This window comes from Mustelus asterias, chromosome 7 (genome assembly GCF_964213995.1).
Source record: "Mustelus asterias chromosome 7, sMusAst1.hap1.1, whole genome shotgun sequence".
Classification (NCBI taxonomy): Eukaryota; Metazoa; Chordata; class Chondrichthyes; order Carcharhiniformes; family Triakidae; genus Mustelus; species Mustelus asterias.
In genome coordinates this window covers 108818817-108832341 of record NC_135807.1, presented here as the reverse complement: position 1 = coordinate 108832341, position 13525 = coordinate 108818817, and the positions used below count along the sequence as shown (strand labels likewise).

The window sequence follows — 13525 nt, the reverse complement described above, 5'->3', positions numbered from 1 at the left end:
GTGGGAACCAAGAAGACAGGAAAATCTACTTGACCAATCCACCTGTTGCAGATGCAACTGCTCATTACTGTATTGGTAGGAGAGACCATTGCACATCATAAAAATACTGTCTCTAGACCAAGGACACCTCAATCCTGTTGTGTGGCACTACCACCGTGCTGAATGGGATAGATTCAAAACAGATCTAGAAGTTCAAAGTTGGGCATCCAAGAGGTGCTGTGGGCCATGGGCAACAGCAGAATTGTATGCATCCACAATGTGTGACCTCACTGCTTGGCATATCAATAACTTCATTGCGGTGTTAATATAAGCCTACTTGTGAGACTAATAAATAAAAATACAAAATATCCTTCACTCTACCATTAAAACAGGGGACCAAGCATAGTTCAATGAAGAGTGCAGGCGGGTATAAAGAATGTGCCAACCTAGTAAAGCAGCAATACCGGACTATGGACATGCTAAACAGAGGAGGCAGCAAGATATAGACAGAGCTATGAAATCCCACCACTGCTGCAAAAGATCAAAACTCTTTAGGCCTGCTACATCCAGTCATGAATGGTAGGAGGAAGCTCTGAAAGCATCCACATCCTGAATGATAAGGGGTTCCAGCCTGTAAGTGCAAAAGACAAAGGTCAGAATTCTCCGGCCGTTTATGCCCTGCTGCTGCCGCCAGGAGGACAGAGAATTTGGCATTTAACCAAATCTCCATTCACTGCAGCAGGACCAGAGAATCCTGCTGGTGTGAATGGCCGAAGAATCCCACTCAAGGTGTTTGCAACCATCTTCAGCCTGATGTTCAGAGCAGATGATCCATCTCAGCCTCCTCCTGAGGTCCACGTTATGATATATGCCAGTCTTCAGACAATTTGATTCACTGCACACAATATAAAGAAACTGCTTAATTAACTGAATTCACCAAGGCCATGGACCCTGAAAATATTCCAGCAATAGTAGTATAGACTCGTGCTGAAGTACTAGTCACATCCTTAAGTCAACTTGTTTCAAGTACAGCTGGCTTCTTCCCAACAATGTGGAAAACTGCACAAGCATGACTGTCCACAAAAAGCAGGACAACTCTAATCTGGCCAATTAACATCCCATCAGTCAACTCTCAATCAAGAGCAAAGTGATGGAACATGTCATTGACAGTGCTATCAAGCGGCAATTACTCAGCAACAATCTGTTCACCGGCAAATTTGAATTCTGCCAAGGCCACTCAGTTCCAGACCTCATTACAGCCTTGGTCCAAACATGGACAAAGTTGAATTCCAGAAGTAAGGTCATAGAATTTTACAGTCTGCGCCAGCCATCAAGCATCTATCTATTCTAATCCCATTTTCTAGTACTTGGCCTGTAGCCTTGTATGCTACGGCTCATCTAAATACTTCTTAAATGTTGTGAGGCTTCCCCCCTCTACCACCCCTCCAAGCAGGGAGTTCCACAGCCAATCCAGTCTTTCTGCACCTTCTCTTGTACAATCACTTCCTTCCTATTGTGTGGCGACCAGAACTGCCCTCAGTACTCCAGCTGGGCCTAACCAGCTCTTAATGCCTTGGTTAATAAAGGCAAGTATCCCAAGTGCCTTCTTAACCACCTTATCTACTGTCCTGCTGTCTTCTGAGATTTATGGACATGCACATCAAGGTCCCTCTGATCCTGTGTACTTCCTCGGGTCCGACCATTCATTGTATCTTCCCTTGCCTTGTTAGTCCTCACACTTTTCTGGCTTAAATTCCATCTGCCACTGTTTTGCCCATCTAACCAGCCCATCTATATCGCTCTGTAATCAAAGACTTTGCTCCTCACTATTTAGCATACCACCAATTTTTGTATCATCTATAAACTTACTTATCATAGCTACTACATTGACATCCTGATCATTAATGTACACTACAAACAAGGGACCCAGTACCAATCCCTGTGGAACACCACTGGACATAGGCTTCAGTCACAAAAACAACATTCAGCCATCACCGTCTGCCTCCTACCACAAAGCCAATTTTGGATCTGGTTTGCCAAATTGTCCTGGATCTCATGGTCTCTTACCTTCTTCATTAGCCTCCCTTGTGGGACCTTGTCAAAATCCTTACCAAGTCCATGCAGACTACATCAACTGCACTAGCCTCATCTATACACCTAGTCACCTCCTTGAAAAATTTGAGAGACACGATGTCCCTTTGACACAACCATGCTGACTATCCTTGATTAATCCTTGCCTCCACAGGTGGAGAATAATTCTGTCCATCAAATTTTTCCCAAAAGTTTCCCTACCACTGTTAGACTCATTGGCCTGTAACTTCCTCTTTTTTAGCTACTTCCCTTCTTGAATAATGGTACCACATTAACTGTCCTCCAGTCCTCTGGTATCTCTTCTGTGGCTGGAGAAGATTTGAGAATTGTCAGAGCTGTTGCAATCTTATCTCTTGCTTTCCACAGCAGCCTGGGATACATCTGACCTGGGCTTGGGGATTTATCCACTTTTAGGCCAGTTAAAACTATACCTCCTCCCTCTCAACTTAAGTTATTCAAGTAAATCACAATATCCCTCCCTGATTTCTGTACCTTCATCACCCTTCTCCTTAGTGAACACAGATGCTCATTTAAAACCTCACCTATGTCTTCTGGCTCCACACACAAATTATCACCCTATTGGGCCCTACTCTTTCCCTGGTCATCCTGCTGCCCTTAATAAACTTATAAAACATCTCTGGATTTTCCTTTATATTACCCAAGGTTTTTCATGTCCCTTTTTCAATTTCCGAATTTCTTTTTTAAATAACCCCATGCACTTTTGATATTCCTTTCGGGCTTCCACTGTTCTGAGCCCTTGGTATCTGCCAGAAACTGGCCTTTTTTTCCATAACCAACCTTGGATATCCCTTGACATCTGGGGTTCTCTGGTCGTGTTGCTCCCGTTCTTCACTTTCTCAGGAACACTAATTCCTTTTTGAATGAATCCCACTGCTCTGATGTAGATTTTCCAACAAGTAGCTGCTCCCAGTTAACTTTTGCTAGATCCTCTCTTATCCTAATAAAATTGGCCCTCTCCCAATTCAGAACCCTTATTTCCAGTTCAGCTTTGTCCCTTTCCATAACTACCTTAAATTGAATTATGATCACTGTCACCAAACTGCTCCCCCAGGGAAACTTCTACCACTTGCCTGGCTTCACTCCCTAAAACTAGGTCCAACACCTCTCTTGTAAGACTTTCTACATATTGGGATAAAAAGCTCTCCGGGATGCATTTTCAGAATTCTGTCCCCTTTAAGCCTTTCATATAGGAGCAGAATTAGGCAATTCAGCCCACCAAGTCTGCCCCACCATTCAATCATGGCTGATAAGTTTCTCAACCCCATTCTCCCACCTTTTCCCTTACCAATCATCAACCTGTCTATTTCTGTCCTAAATACACTCAATGACCTGGCCTCTACAACCTTCTGCGGCCAAGAGTTCCACAGATTCACCACCCTCTGGCTGAAGAAATTCCTCCTCATCTCGGTTCCAAAGACCCTTTACCCTGAGACAATGCCCTCAAATCTTTAGTCTCTCCTACTAATGGAAACATCTTCCCCACATTCACTCTATCCAGGTCTTTCAGTATTCTGTAAGTTTCAATGAGATTCGCCCCTCATCCTTCTACACTCCATCGAGTACAGTCCTCAAATGCTCCTCATACATCAAGCCTTTCATTCCTGGGATCATTCTCATGAACCTCCTCTGGACGCTCTCCAAAGCCAGCACATCCTTCCTTATGGGGCCCAAAACTGCTCACATTATTCCAAATGGGGTCTTACCAGAGCCTTATAAAGCCTTAGCAGTACATCCCTGTTTTTGTATTCTAGTCCTCTTGAAATGAATGCTAACATTGCATTTGCCTTCCTAACTATCAAGTTGAAGTTGAATGTTGGGGAAGTTGAAATCTCCGACTATTATTATTAAACTTTTCAGAGCTTTGTCTACATATCTGCCCCTCTAATTCTCCCTGGCTGTTTGAGCGCCTGTAGTACACTTCAAGCAAGGTGGTTGACCCCTTTTTGCTTCTAAGTTCTATCCAAATGGTCTCATCTGAGGAACTTTCTAAGATAGCATTCCTCCTTACTACAGTAATTGACTCCTTGATAAATATTGCACCACCACCTATTTACACCCACTCCTGCCTCGCCTGAAGATTCTATACCCTGGAGTTCTGAGCCACCAGTCCTGCCCCTCCCTCAACCATGTCTCTGTGATAACAATAATATCATATTCCCATGTGTTAATCAACTCATCTGCCTTACTAGCAAGACTTCTTGCATTAAAATAAATGACATCCAGCCTTGATACACTACTCCCTTCTGCCTTAACTTGCATTTACTCCTTCTGACTCCTTCTGCACTGTAGAATTTCTATAATTCTATGATTTTATGTAGAGCAGGAAACAGAGAGAGAAGCATCAGCCATGGAGGAGATCACACATCACAAATTTAAGTTTCACTTAAATCCCAGGGGGACCAATATCCTGGCGGGAAGGTTTGCTAAGGCTACTAGGGAATGTTTAAACTAGAATGGTTGGGGGGTGGGAATCAAAATGAGGTGACTGGGAGAGAGGAGGTTAAAAATAAAAGGGACTTGTAGACGGTGTCAGAGGGAGGATAGGCAGGTGACGGAGAAGGTGAGCGCTCAGACCGAAGGGTTGAGATGTGTGTATTTTAACGCAAGGAGTGTAGTGAACAAAATGGATGAGCTTAGAGCGTGGATCACTACTTGGAAGTGTGATGTGGTGGCCATTACAGAGACTTGGTTATCTCAGGGACAGGACTGGGTACTTCAAGTGCTGGGTTTCAGATGTTTCAGGAGGGACAGGAAAGGAGGCAAAAGAGGTGGGGGCGTGGCACTGTTGATCAGGGATAGTGTCACGGCTGTAGAAAAGATGGATGCCACAGAGGGATAGTCTACGGAATCTCTGTGGGTGGAGGTTCGCAACAGGAAGGGGTCAATAACTTTACTGGGTGTTTTCCATAGGCCAACCAATAGTAGCAGGGATGTGGAGGAGCAGACTGGGAAGCAGATCCTGGAGAGATGTGATAATAACAGAGTGGTCGTGATGGGAGATTTTAATTTCCCAAATATCGAATGGAATATCCCTAGGGTAAGGGGTTTAGATGGGGAGGAGTTTGTTAGGTGTGTTCAGGAGGGCTTCCTGACACAGTATGTGGATAAGCCTACAAGAGGAGAGGCTGTACTTGATTTGGTATTAGGGAATGAACCTGGGCAGGTGTCAGATCTCTCAGTGAGAGAGCATTTTGGGGATAGTGATCATAACTCTATCTCCTTTACATTAGCATTGGAGAGAGATAGGATCAGTCAAGCTAGGAAAGTGTTTATTTGGAGTAAGGGCAATTATGAGGCTATTAGGCAGGAAATTAGAGGCATAAATTGGAAGGAGGTTTTCTCAGGGAAACGTACAGAAGAAATGCGACAAATTTTCAAGGAAAATTTGTCTGGAGCTCTGCACAGCAACGTTCCAATGAGACAGGGGTGTTATGGTAGGTTACAAGAACCATGGTGCACGAAAGCTGTAACGAAGTTAGTCAAGAAGAAAAGAAAAGCCTATAAAAGGTTCAGGGAGCTAGGTAATGTTAGAAATCTAGAAGAGTATACGACTAGTAGGAAGGAACTTAAGAGGGAAATTAGAAGAGCAAGAAGGGGTCACGAGAAGGCCTTGGCAGACAGGATAAAGGAAAACCCCAAGGCATTCTACAAGTATGTGAAGAGCAAGAAGATAAGATCTGAAGGAGTAGGACCTATCAAATGTGACGGTGGGAAAGTCTGTATAGAACCAGTAGAAATAGCAGAGGTACTTAATGAATACTTTGCTTCAGTATTCACAGTGGAAAAGGATCTTGGTAGTTGCAGTGCAGACTTGCAGTGCAGACTTGCAGTGGACTGAGAAGATTGAGCATGTGGACATTAGGAAAGAGGATGTGTTGGAACTTTTGAAAAGCATCAAGTTAGATAAATCGCCGGGACCGGATGGGATGTACCCCAGCTTACTGTGGGAGGCGAGGGAAGAGATTGCTGAGCCTCTGGCGATGATCTTTGCGTCATCAATGGAGACGGGAGAGGTTCCGGAGGATTGCAGATTGGAGGGTTCCGTTATTCAAGAAAGGGAGAAGAGATAGCCCGGGAAATTATAGACCAGTGAGTCTAACCTCAGTGGTTGGTAAGTTGATGGAGAATATCCTGAGAGGCAGGATTTATGAACATCTGGAGAGGAATAGTATAGAATCATAGAAATAGAATCATAGAAACCCTACAGCACAGAAAAAGGCCATTCGGCCCATCAAGTCTGCACCGACCACAATCCCACCCAGGCCCTACCCCCATATCCATACATGATATGGTATGATCAGAAATAGCCAGCACAGCTTTGTCCAAGGCAGATCATGCCTTACGAGCCTAATTGAATTTTTTGAAGATGTAACTAGACACATAGACGAGGGAAGAGCGGTAGATGTAGTTTATATGGATTTCAGCAAGGCGTTTGATAAGGTGCCCCATGCAAGGCTTATTGAGAAAGTGAAGGGGCATGGGATACAAGGGAACATTGCATTGTGGATTCAGAACTAGCTTGCCCACAGAAGGCAATGAGTGGTTGTAGATGGGTCTTTTTCAGCATGGTGGTCGGTCACCAGTGGAGTGCCCCAGGGATCTGTTCTGGGACCCTTGCTCTTTGCGATTTTTATAAATGACCTGGGTGAGGAAGTGGAAGGATGGGTTGGCAAGTTTGCTGATGACACAAAGGTTGGTGGTGTTGTAGATAGTATAGAGGGATGTCAGCAGTTGCAACAAGACATAGATAAGATTCAAGACTGGGCGGAGAAGTGGCAGATGGACTTCAACCCAGATAAGCGTGTGGTGGTTCATTTTGGCAGGTCGAATAGGATGAAAGAATATAATATGAAGGGTAAGATGCTTGGCAGTGTGGAAGATCAGAAGGATCTTGGGGTCCGGGTTCATAGGACGCTCAAAGCAGCGTCGCACGTAGAGGCTGTAATTAAGAGGGCGTATGGAGTACTGGCCTTCAGCAATAGAGGAATTGAGTTTAGAAATCGGGAGATAATGCTGCAGCTGTATAGGACCCTGGTCAGACCCCACCTGGAGTACTGTGCCCAGTTCTGGTCGCCTCATTACAGAAAGGATGTGGAAGCCATAGAAGGGGTGCAGAGAAGATTTTCAAGAATGTTGCCTGGATTAGGTGGCATGCCTTATGAGGATAGGTTGAGAGAGCTAGGTCCTTTCTCCTTGGAGAGGCGAAGGATGAGAGGTGACCTGATAGAGGTGTATAAGATGTTGAGAGGTATTGATAGAGTGGATTCTCAGAAGCTTTTACCCAGGGCTGGAATGGTTGCCACAAGAGGTCACAGGTTTAGGGTGCTGGGGAGTAGGTACAGAGGAGATGTTAGGGGTAAGTTTTTCACTCAGAGGGTGGTGGGTGTGTGGAATCAACAGGATATTTTAAGAGACTTTGGATAAGTTCATGGAAGTTAGTAAGATAGAGGGTTATAGGTAAGCCTAGTAGGTAGGGACATGTTCGGCGTAACTTGTGGGCCGAAGGGCCTGTTTGTGCTGTAGCTTTTCTATGTTCTATGTTCTGAATAAATAAATAATTTAACCCAATCCTTCCAAGTGTCATGTCTCCAAGTACATTAAACATCCAGGAATTCCTCCTCCACACAGCATTAGCGCTGACTAGGTTAACCTAGTTTATGTGTAAATTTAAGTTGCTTATTATAACTGTATTACCCACATTACATGCATCTCTAAATTCTTGACTCCATGCTCAATATTAGCACGATAGTTTGGTAGCCAATAAACAACACTCACCAATGTTTGCTGTTTCTTAGCTCCATCCAAACTGATTCAACATCTTGATTCTTCGATCTAAGAGCCTTTCTAATTTATTTAGTAAGAGGACTACCCCACCTCCTTTTCCTTTTAGCCTACCCATCTTAAAGGCCAAATATCCTTGGATATTGTTAGGATCGGGTTGGGAAGAGTGTGCCTATGATCTAGCCCCACCATTCCGGAGGCAGTGCCACTAATTTAATAGTTTAATTTACTCACCAAACTGGCCAATTGTTTACCATCTCTACTGGTACCCATAATTTAAAAAAAGACTTGAACCAGGCTTCTTCGATAAACTCCAAATGATTGCTTATTATAAAACAAAACTAATTTTAACAAGTTCAAGTATTGGTTAACACACAGTTGTAATCAGAAAGTGTAACCATCTATTTCTTCTGAAAGAACTCCCCCATGTCAAACACAGACAAAGGACAAAAAAAAAGTCTCTCTGTAGAGGTGGCCTTTACAAATTAAAGGATAACGTTTGCAGAGTCTTGACACAGTCAACCCGAAATCCCCTCATGTGAAACAGGTCTTGGTGGACATCTGGGAGTTCTCAACAACTGGTCCCAAATTTGTAGGTCCAAATGCAGATGAGTTACCCTCAGATGAGGATTTTCTGGCTACAGGTTGCACACACAGCGTTAGACCAGTTAGAGAGAGAGAGAGAGAACCATTTAGGATAGACTTCCTTCCTCAGCTCGTACCCTGACAAGACTGCCTTCAAAATCAACAGGATCAGTTTTGTTCTCTCTCCCATGTGATTTCCACTAAGTCACTAACCTTTTCCTTTTCAGATTTTACCTCCATCAATCAAAGTAATTGCAGTTCAAACAAACAAGCAGATCTTCCTCAAGTTCCATAAAGTTCAGGTAACTTCTTGGAAGAGGCCTGCTTGTTGACAGTTCCAAGGTGAATGTATGACCTTTTTAAAAATATCCCAGGTCAGCATTCAAATGGACAGATACTGCCATGTCCTTCCATTTTGTAAAATAGAAATTCAGTGTTGACAGATATGGTTCAGTTCTCAGTCTTGGTCACCCTGCAGCCATGTCAATTAAATCATACCCTCAATTCAAATTGTCAACCTTTCTATGAATGCTATGTGCATTAATGTAGAGTGCCTTTAATTCTACTTTTCTACTTCCTTTTATCAGTTTTGCTTCCCTCAAATTGGAGCTCCCTTTCAGGTTCCCAGCACCCTGCAAGTCTAGTTTTAGCCCTTCACAACATTCCAAATCTTCTTGTTAGTCCCAGTCCAGTTAAGATGCAGCCTCTCCACCTTGTACAGATGAAGGACCAGCTACTCGGTCTATTGGGAATCTTGCTGCTATTCTTTTCAGATTGGAAGTAATCAGTAAACTGCTTGTTTTTCAGTTCTCAGCTGAAAATAGAAATTTCAAAATGGCTCTCAACTCATGTGACATCCTTCCTCCACAATGATTTTTCAAAAGGGATGTTCATTTGGTGACTGGGTCTTGTTTTTTGTTTTATGGCTTATAATATGCCAGTCATTAGCCTCTGAAAGAGTTACAGTCCATGTTGAGGACCTTGTTTCAAGGAGCCATTGTCTGAGCAGACCCTGCTGGAGGAGCAAGCTTATAAAGATGCAAATAATGCACGTTTTCCCCTCAAAGGGCCCCCTTTGAAATGGACCTGGACAGGAAAAAATTAATTGCAATCTCCACGAGTTCTCTGATTTTGTGATTATAATGTTCTTCCAATGGTGCATGAGATTCCTCAAGGATGAGAAGGGGAGTCTTTTGTTCTTCTAACTCCTGTTGGAAGCCTCTAAGAAAGATGGTCAGTCCTGTAAGTCACGTGGCCTATAGCAGCCATCTTTTGCTTCAGCAAAAGTGCATTTTAAAGTAGCAAAGAATAAAGTTTGATGTACACAGTTTTGACTTCTTTCATGTCTTATTGACATGTCGATAGAAATAAAAAACTACTGAAAATTAACTTTGAAAATCAATTACAGGGTCAACGGCAGGGTTCTGAGGAATGTGGAGGAACAGAGAGATCTTGGGGTTCATATCCACAGATCTCTGAAGGTTGCCACTCAAGTGGATAGAGCTGTGAAGAAGGCCTATAGTGTGTCAGCGTTTATTAACAGGGGGGTTTGAGTTTAAGAGCCGTTGGGTTATGCTGCAACTGTACAGGACCTTGGTGAGACCACATTTGGAATATTGTGTGCAGTTCTGGTCACCTCACGATAAGAAGGATGTGGAAGCATTGGAGAGAGTGCAGAGGAGATTTACCAGGATGCTGCCTCGTTTGGAGGGTAGGTCTTAGTGGAAAGGTTGAGGGAGCAAGGGCTTTTCTCTTTAGAGCGGAGGAGGATGAGAGGCGACTTAATAGGTTTATAAGATGATGAGGGGGATAGATAGAGTGGATGTTCAGAGACTATTTCCTCGGGTGAATGTAACTGTTACTAGGGGGCATGGTGGTTGGGGTCTGGAATAGACTGCCTGCTGTGATAGTGGAGTCGGACACTTTAGGAACTTTCAAGCGGTTATTGGATAGGCACATGGAGCATACCAGAATGATAGGGAGTGGGATAGCTTGATCTTGGTTTCGGACAAAGCTCAGCACAACATCGAGGGCCGAAAGGCCTGTACTGTGCTGTACTATTCTATTAACTTGACAACTGATGCCACCAAAAGCAAAGCAGCAGTTATATTAACAAGATAGTGATTAAAGTTGCATATTATAATACATCATAGATATGAAAATCTGTGTTTTGAAAACATTTTGTAATTGTGTTATTATTTTGTACACCCATGTAGGTTTCAGCTCAGCTTATCATATTCCTTGGTGATGAAAGACTCAGTGAGGACTTGCATGCACACACTCCTAATCCTAACTGCATTCCCCCCCCCCCCGCAACTCACTCACTCAATGAAACCATTTCCCAACAACCTTCTGTCAACATCCAGATTCCATGGGGTGACACAGGCCCTTTTGTGACTGTAGGCCAGTGTCAATTCAATGCAACCAGCCAGAATTCTGGGTTCCCCACCCTCCAGCTAGTCTTTGTTGGAAACTAAGCTTCCACCCCCCCCACCCCACCCCACTCCCACGCCTTCGGCTAAACCCCACAGAAACTCAACCTCCCTTGCTCCCTCCTCGCCCCATCACCAACCAAACCTTGTGGAGACTCAGACTCTGCTGTTCCCTCCCTTTCTTCCTCCCACCACCACCTGGCTGAACCAAGTGGCCAGTAGCAGGAGTGTGCCCTTCTGGTGAGATGAGTGACAGCACCTGAATCTAGGATGGCATGAAGCTCAGTGGCAGTAGTTGATGTTTGGGGTCCGGCCATGAGCGCCAATGAAGCACCTCACTCTGAAGTTCATGGATTCTGCCCCAACTTCAAGCATCATCTAAAAGCATGAGATCAAGGTCAAACGCGCAAACAATTATGGAGAGACGGAGGTCAGAAAATAATTTCCAATGTTGAAATTCCATAGTTGAAGTGAAAAATCAGCCAAACATAGGAAGTTTTTCATCCCTGCATTTATAACTCCTCAGCTACTGAAGCAATGTTTCCATATGCAACAAGACCTGGACAATATTCAGGCTTTGGCTAATAAGTGGCAAGTGACATTCACGTCATACAAGAGCCAGGCAATGACCATCAAGAGAGAATCGAGCCATCTCTCTTGACATTCCATAGCATTATCATTGCTGAATCTGCCTACAATAACATCTGAGGATTACCACTGATCAAAAACATTACTGGACCAGCTAAATTTACTGCGGCTGCAAGAGCAGGTCAGAAGTCAGGAATTTTACTTATTTACTTTACTCCAGACTTCCCAAATCCCATCCACACCAAAAAGGCACAAGTCAGAAGTCCGATGGAATACTCAAGAGGCATAGAGTACAAAAGCAGGGAAGTTATGCGGAATCTTAATAAAGTTTGGCTGTGGTCACAACCAGAATATTGCAACCAATTCGGGTCACCACAATTTAGGAAAGATGAGAGGGTCTGTAAGAGAATGCAAAACACATTTGTCACAATGGTTCCAGGGATGAGGGGTTTTAAATACTAAGCTAGGCTGAAGATACTGGAGTTGTTTTTCTTAGCATAAAAGAGATTGAGATGAGATTTGATGGAGTTGTACAAGCTTTAGATAAGGTAGATAAAGAAAAGCCATTCTTCTTGCTGGCAGTTTAAGGGCTCGGTGACACAGATTTAAGATTCTCATAGACTCATAGAGGTTTACAGCCTGGAAACAGACCCTTCAGCCCAACTTGTCCATGCCGCCCATTTTTTTTTAAACCCCAAAGCTAATCCCAAATGCCTGCATTTGGCCCATATCCCTCTATACCCATGTAACTGTCTAAATGCCTTTTAAAAGACAAAATTGGACCCTCCTCTACCACTCCTTCTGGCAGCTTGTTCCAGACACTCACCACCCTCTGTAAAAAAATTGCCCTTCTGGACACTTTTGTATCTCTCCCCTCTCATCTTAAACCTATGCCCTCCAGTTTTAGATTCTCCTACCTTTGGGAAAAGATATTGACTATCTAGCTGATCTATGCCCCTCATTATTTTATAGACCTCTGTAAGATCACCCCTCAGCCTTCTACGCTCCAGAGAAAAAAGTCCCAGTCTATCCAGCCTCTTCGTATAACTCAAACCATCAAGTCCCGGTAGCATCCTAGTAAATCTTTTCTTCACGCTTTCTAGTTTAATAATATCCTTTCTACAATAGGGTGACCAGGGTTCTGGCCAAGAGATGCAGGCTATGCAAGGAAGAACTTCTTTATCAGCAAGTGTTAATGACCTGGAACTTGCTGCCTAAGATGTTATGGAAATGGAGGCAATGTATGATTTCAAACAAGATATTGGGTGAGCATCTGAGGGAAACAAAATTTCTGGCCAACAGGGATAAATCAGGGAATGGACTAACTTCATTGTTTTACAAAGAGTCAGCATTGATTCAATGAGCCAAATGATCTTCTCATGTGCTATAGTGATGTTATCACTCAATGATCGCAGCTCGAAAAATACTCAGCAAGCTCAACATCGTTCAAGACAAAGCATCCCACTTAATTGGCACCCTAACCACCTAACCACCACATTAAACATTCCTCTATCACCTAGAAGGATAAAGGCAGAAGATGCATGGGAACATCTACAAATTCTCCTCCCAAGTCACACACCATTCTGACTTGGAGCGATATCACCATTCTTTCACTGTCACTGGAACAACATTTTGCAACTCCAACCCTAACTGCACTATAGGCGTACATGATCCAATGTGGACTGCAGAGAGTCCAGAAGGTGGTTCATCATTACCTGCTCAAGGGTAGTTAAGGACAAACACTGACCTCACCAAAGATACTCACATCCCAAGAATGAATTTGAAAAACATACACCATTGGATATGTAAAGTGATCTTCAGGTTTGAACTGTAATGCAATTAAAAGCTGTAAATTGAGTACTTCTAGCCTAATAAGAGTTGCTTTACAGGACACAAGTATTTTATGACTTCAGGACAGTTTATGGAAGAGATCGGTCTGATTTCTATCAGTCACTATATTTTTCTCCTCTCCAGATGATATTTATTCACTGAGATTGAAAGGAAATGAAAATGTGAGTACAGCTCAAGTTTACATGAGTATACTTCAT

General features: G+C 43.4%; 1 protein-coding gene across 1 annotated transcript in view; it reads right to left on the bottom strand.

Moving 5' to 3' along the window:
- Positions 1-13525, bottom strand: part of LOC144495895 (uncharacterized) — a 207533-nt gene that overhangs the window by 97198 nt on the left and 96810 nt on the right. The gene's annotated exons all lie outside the window — the stretch shown is intronic.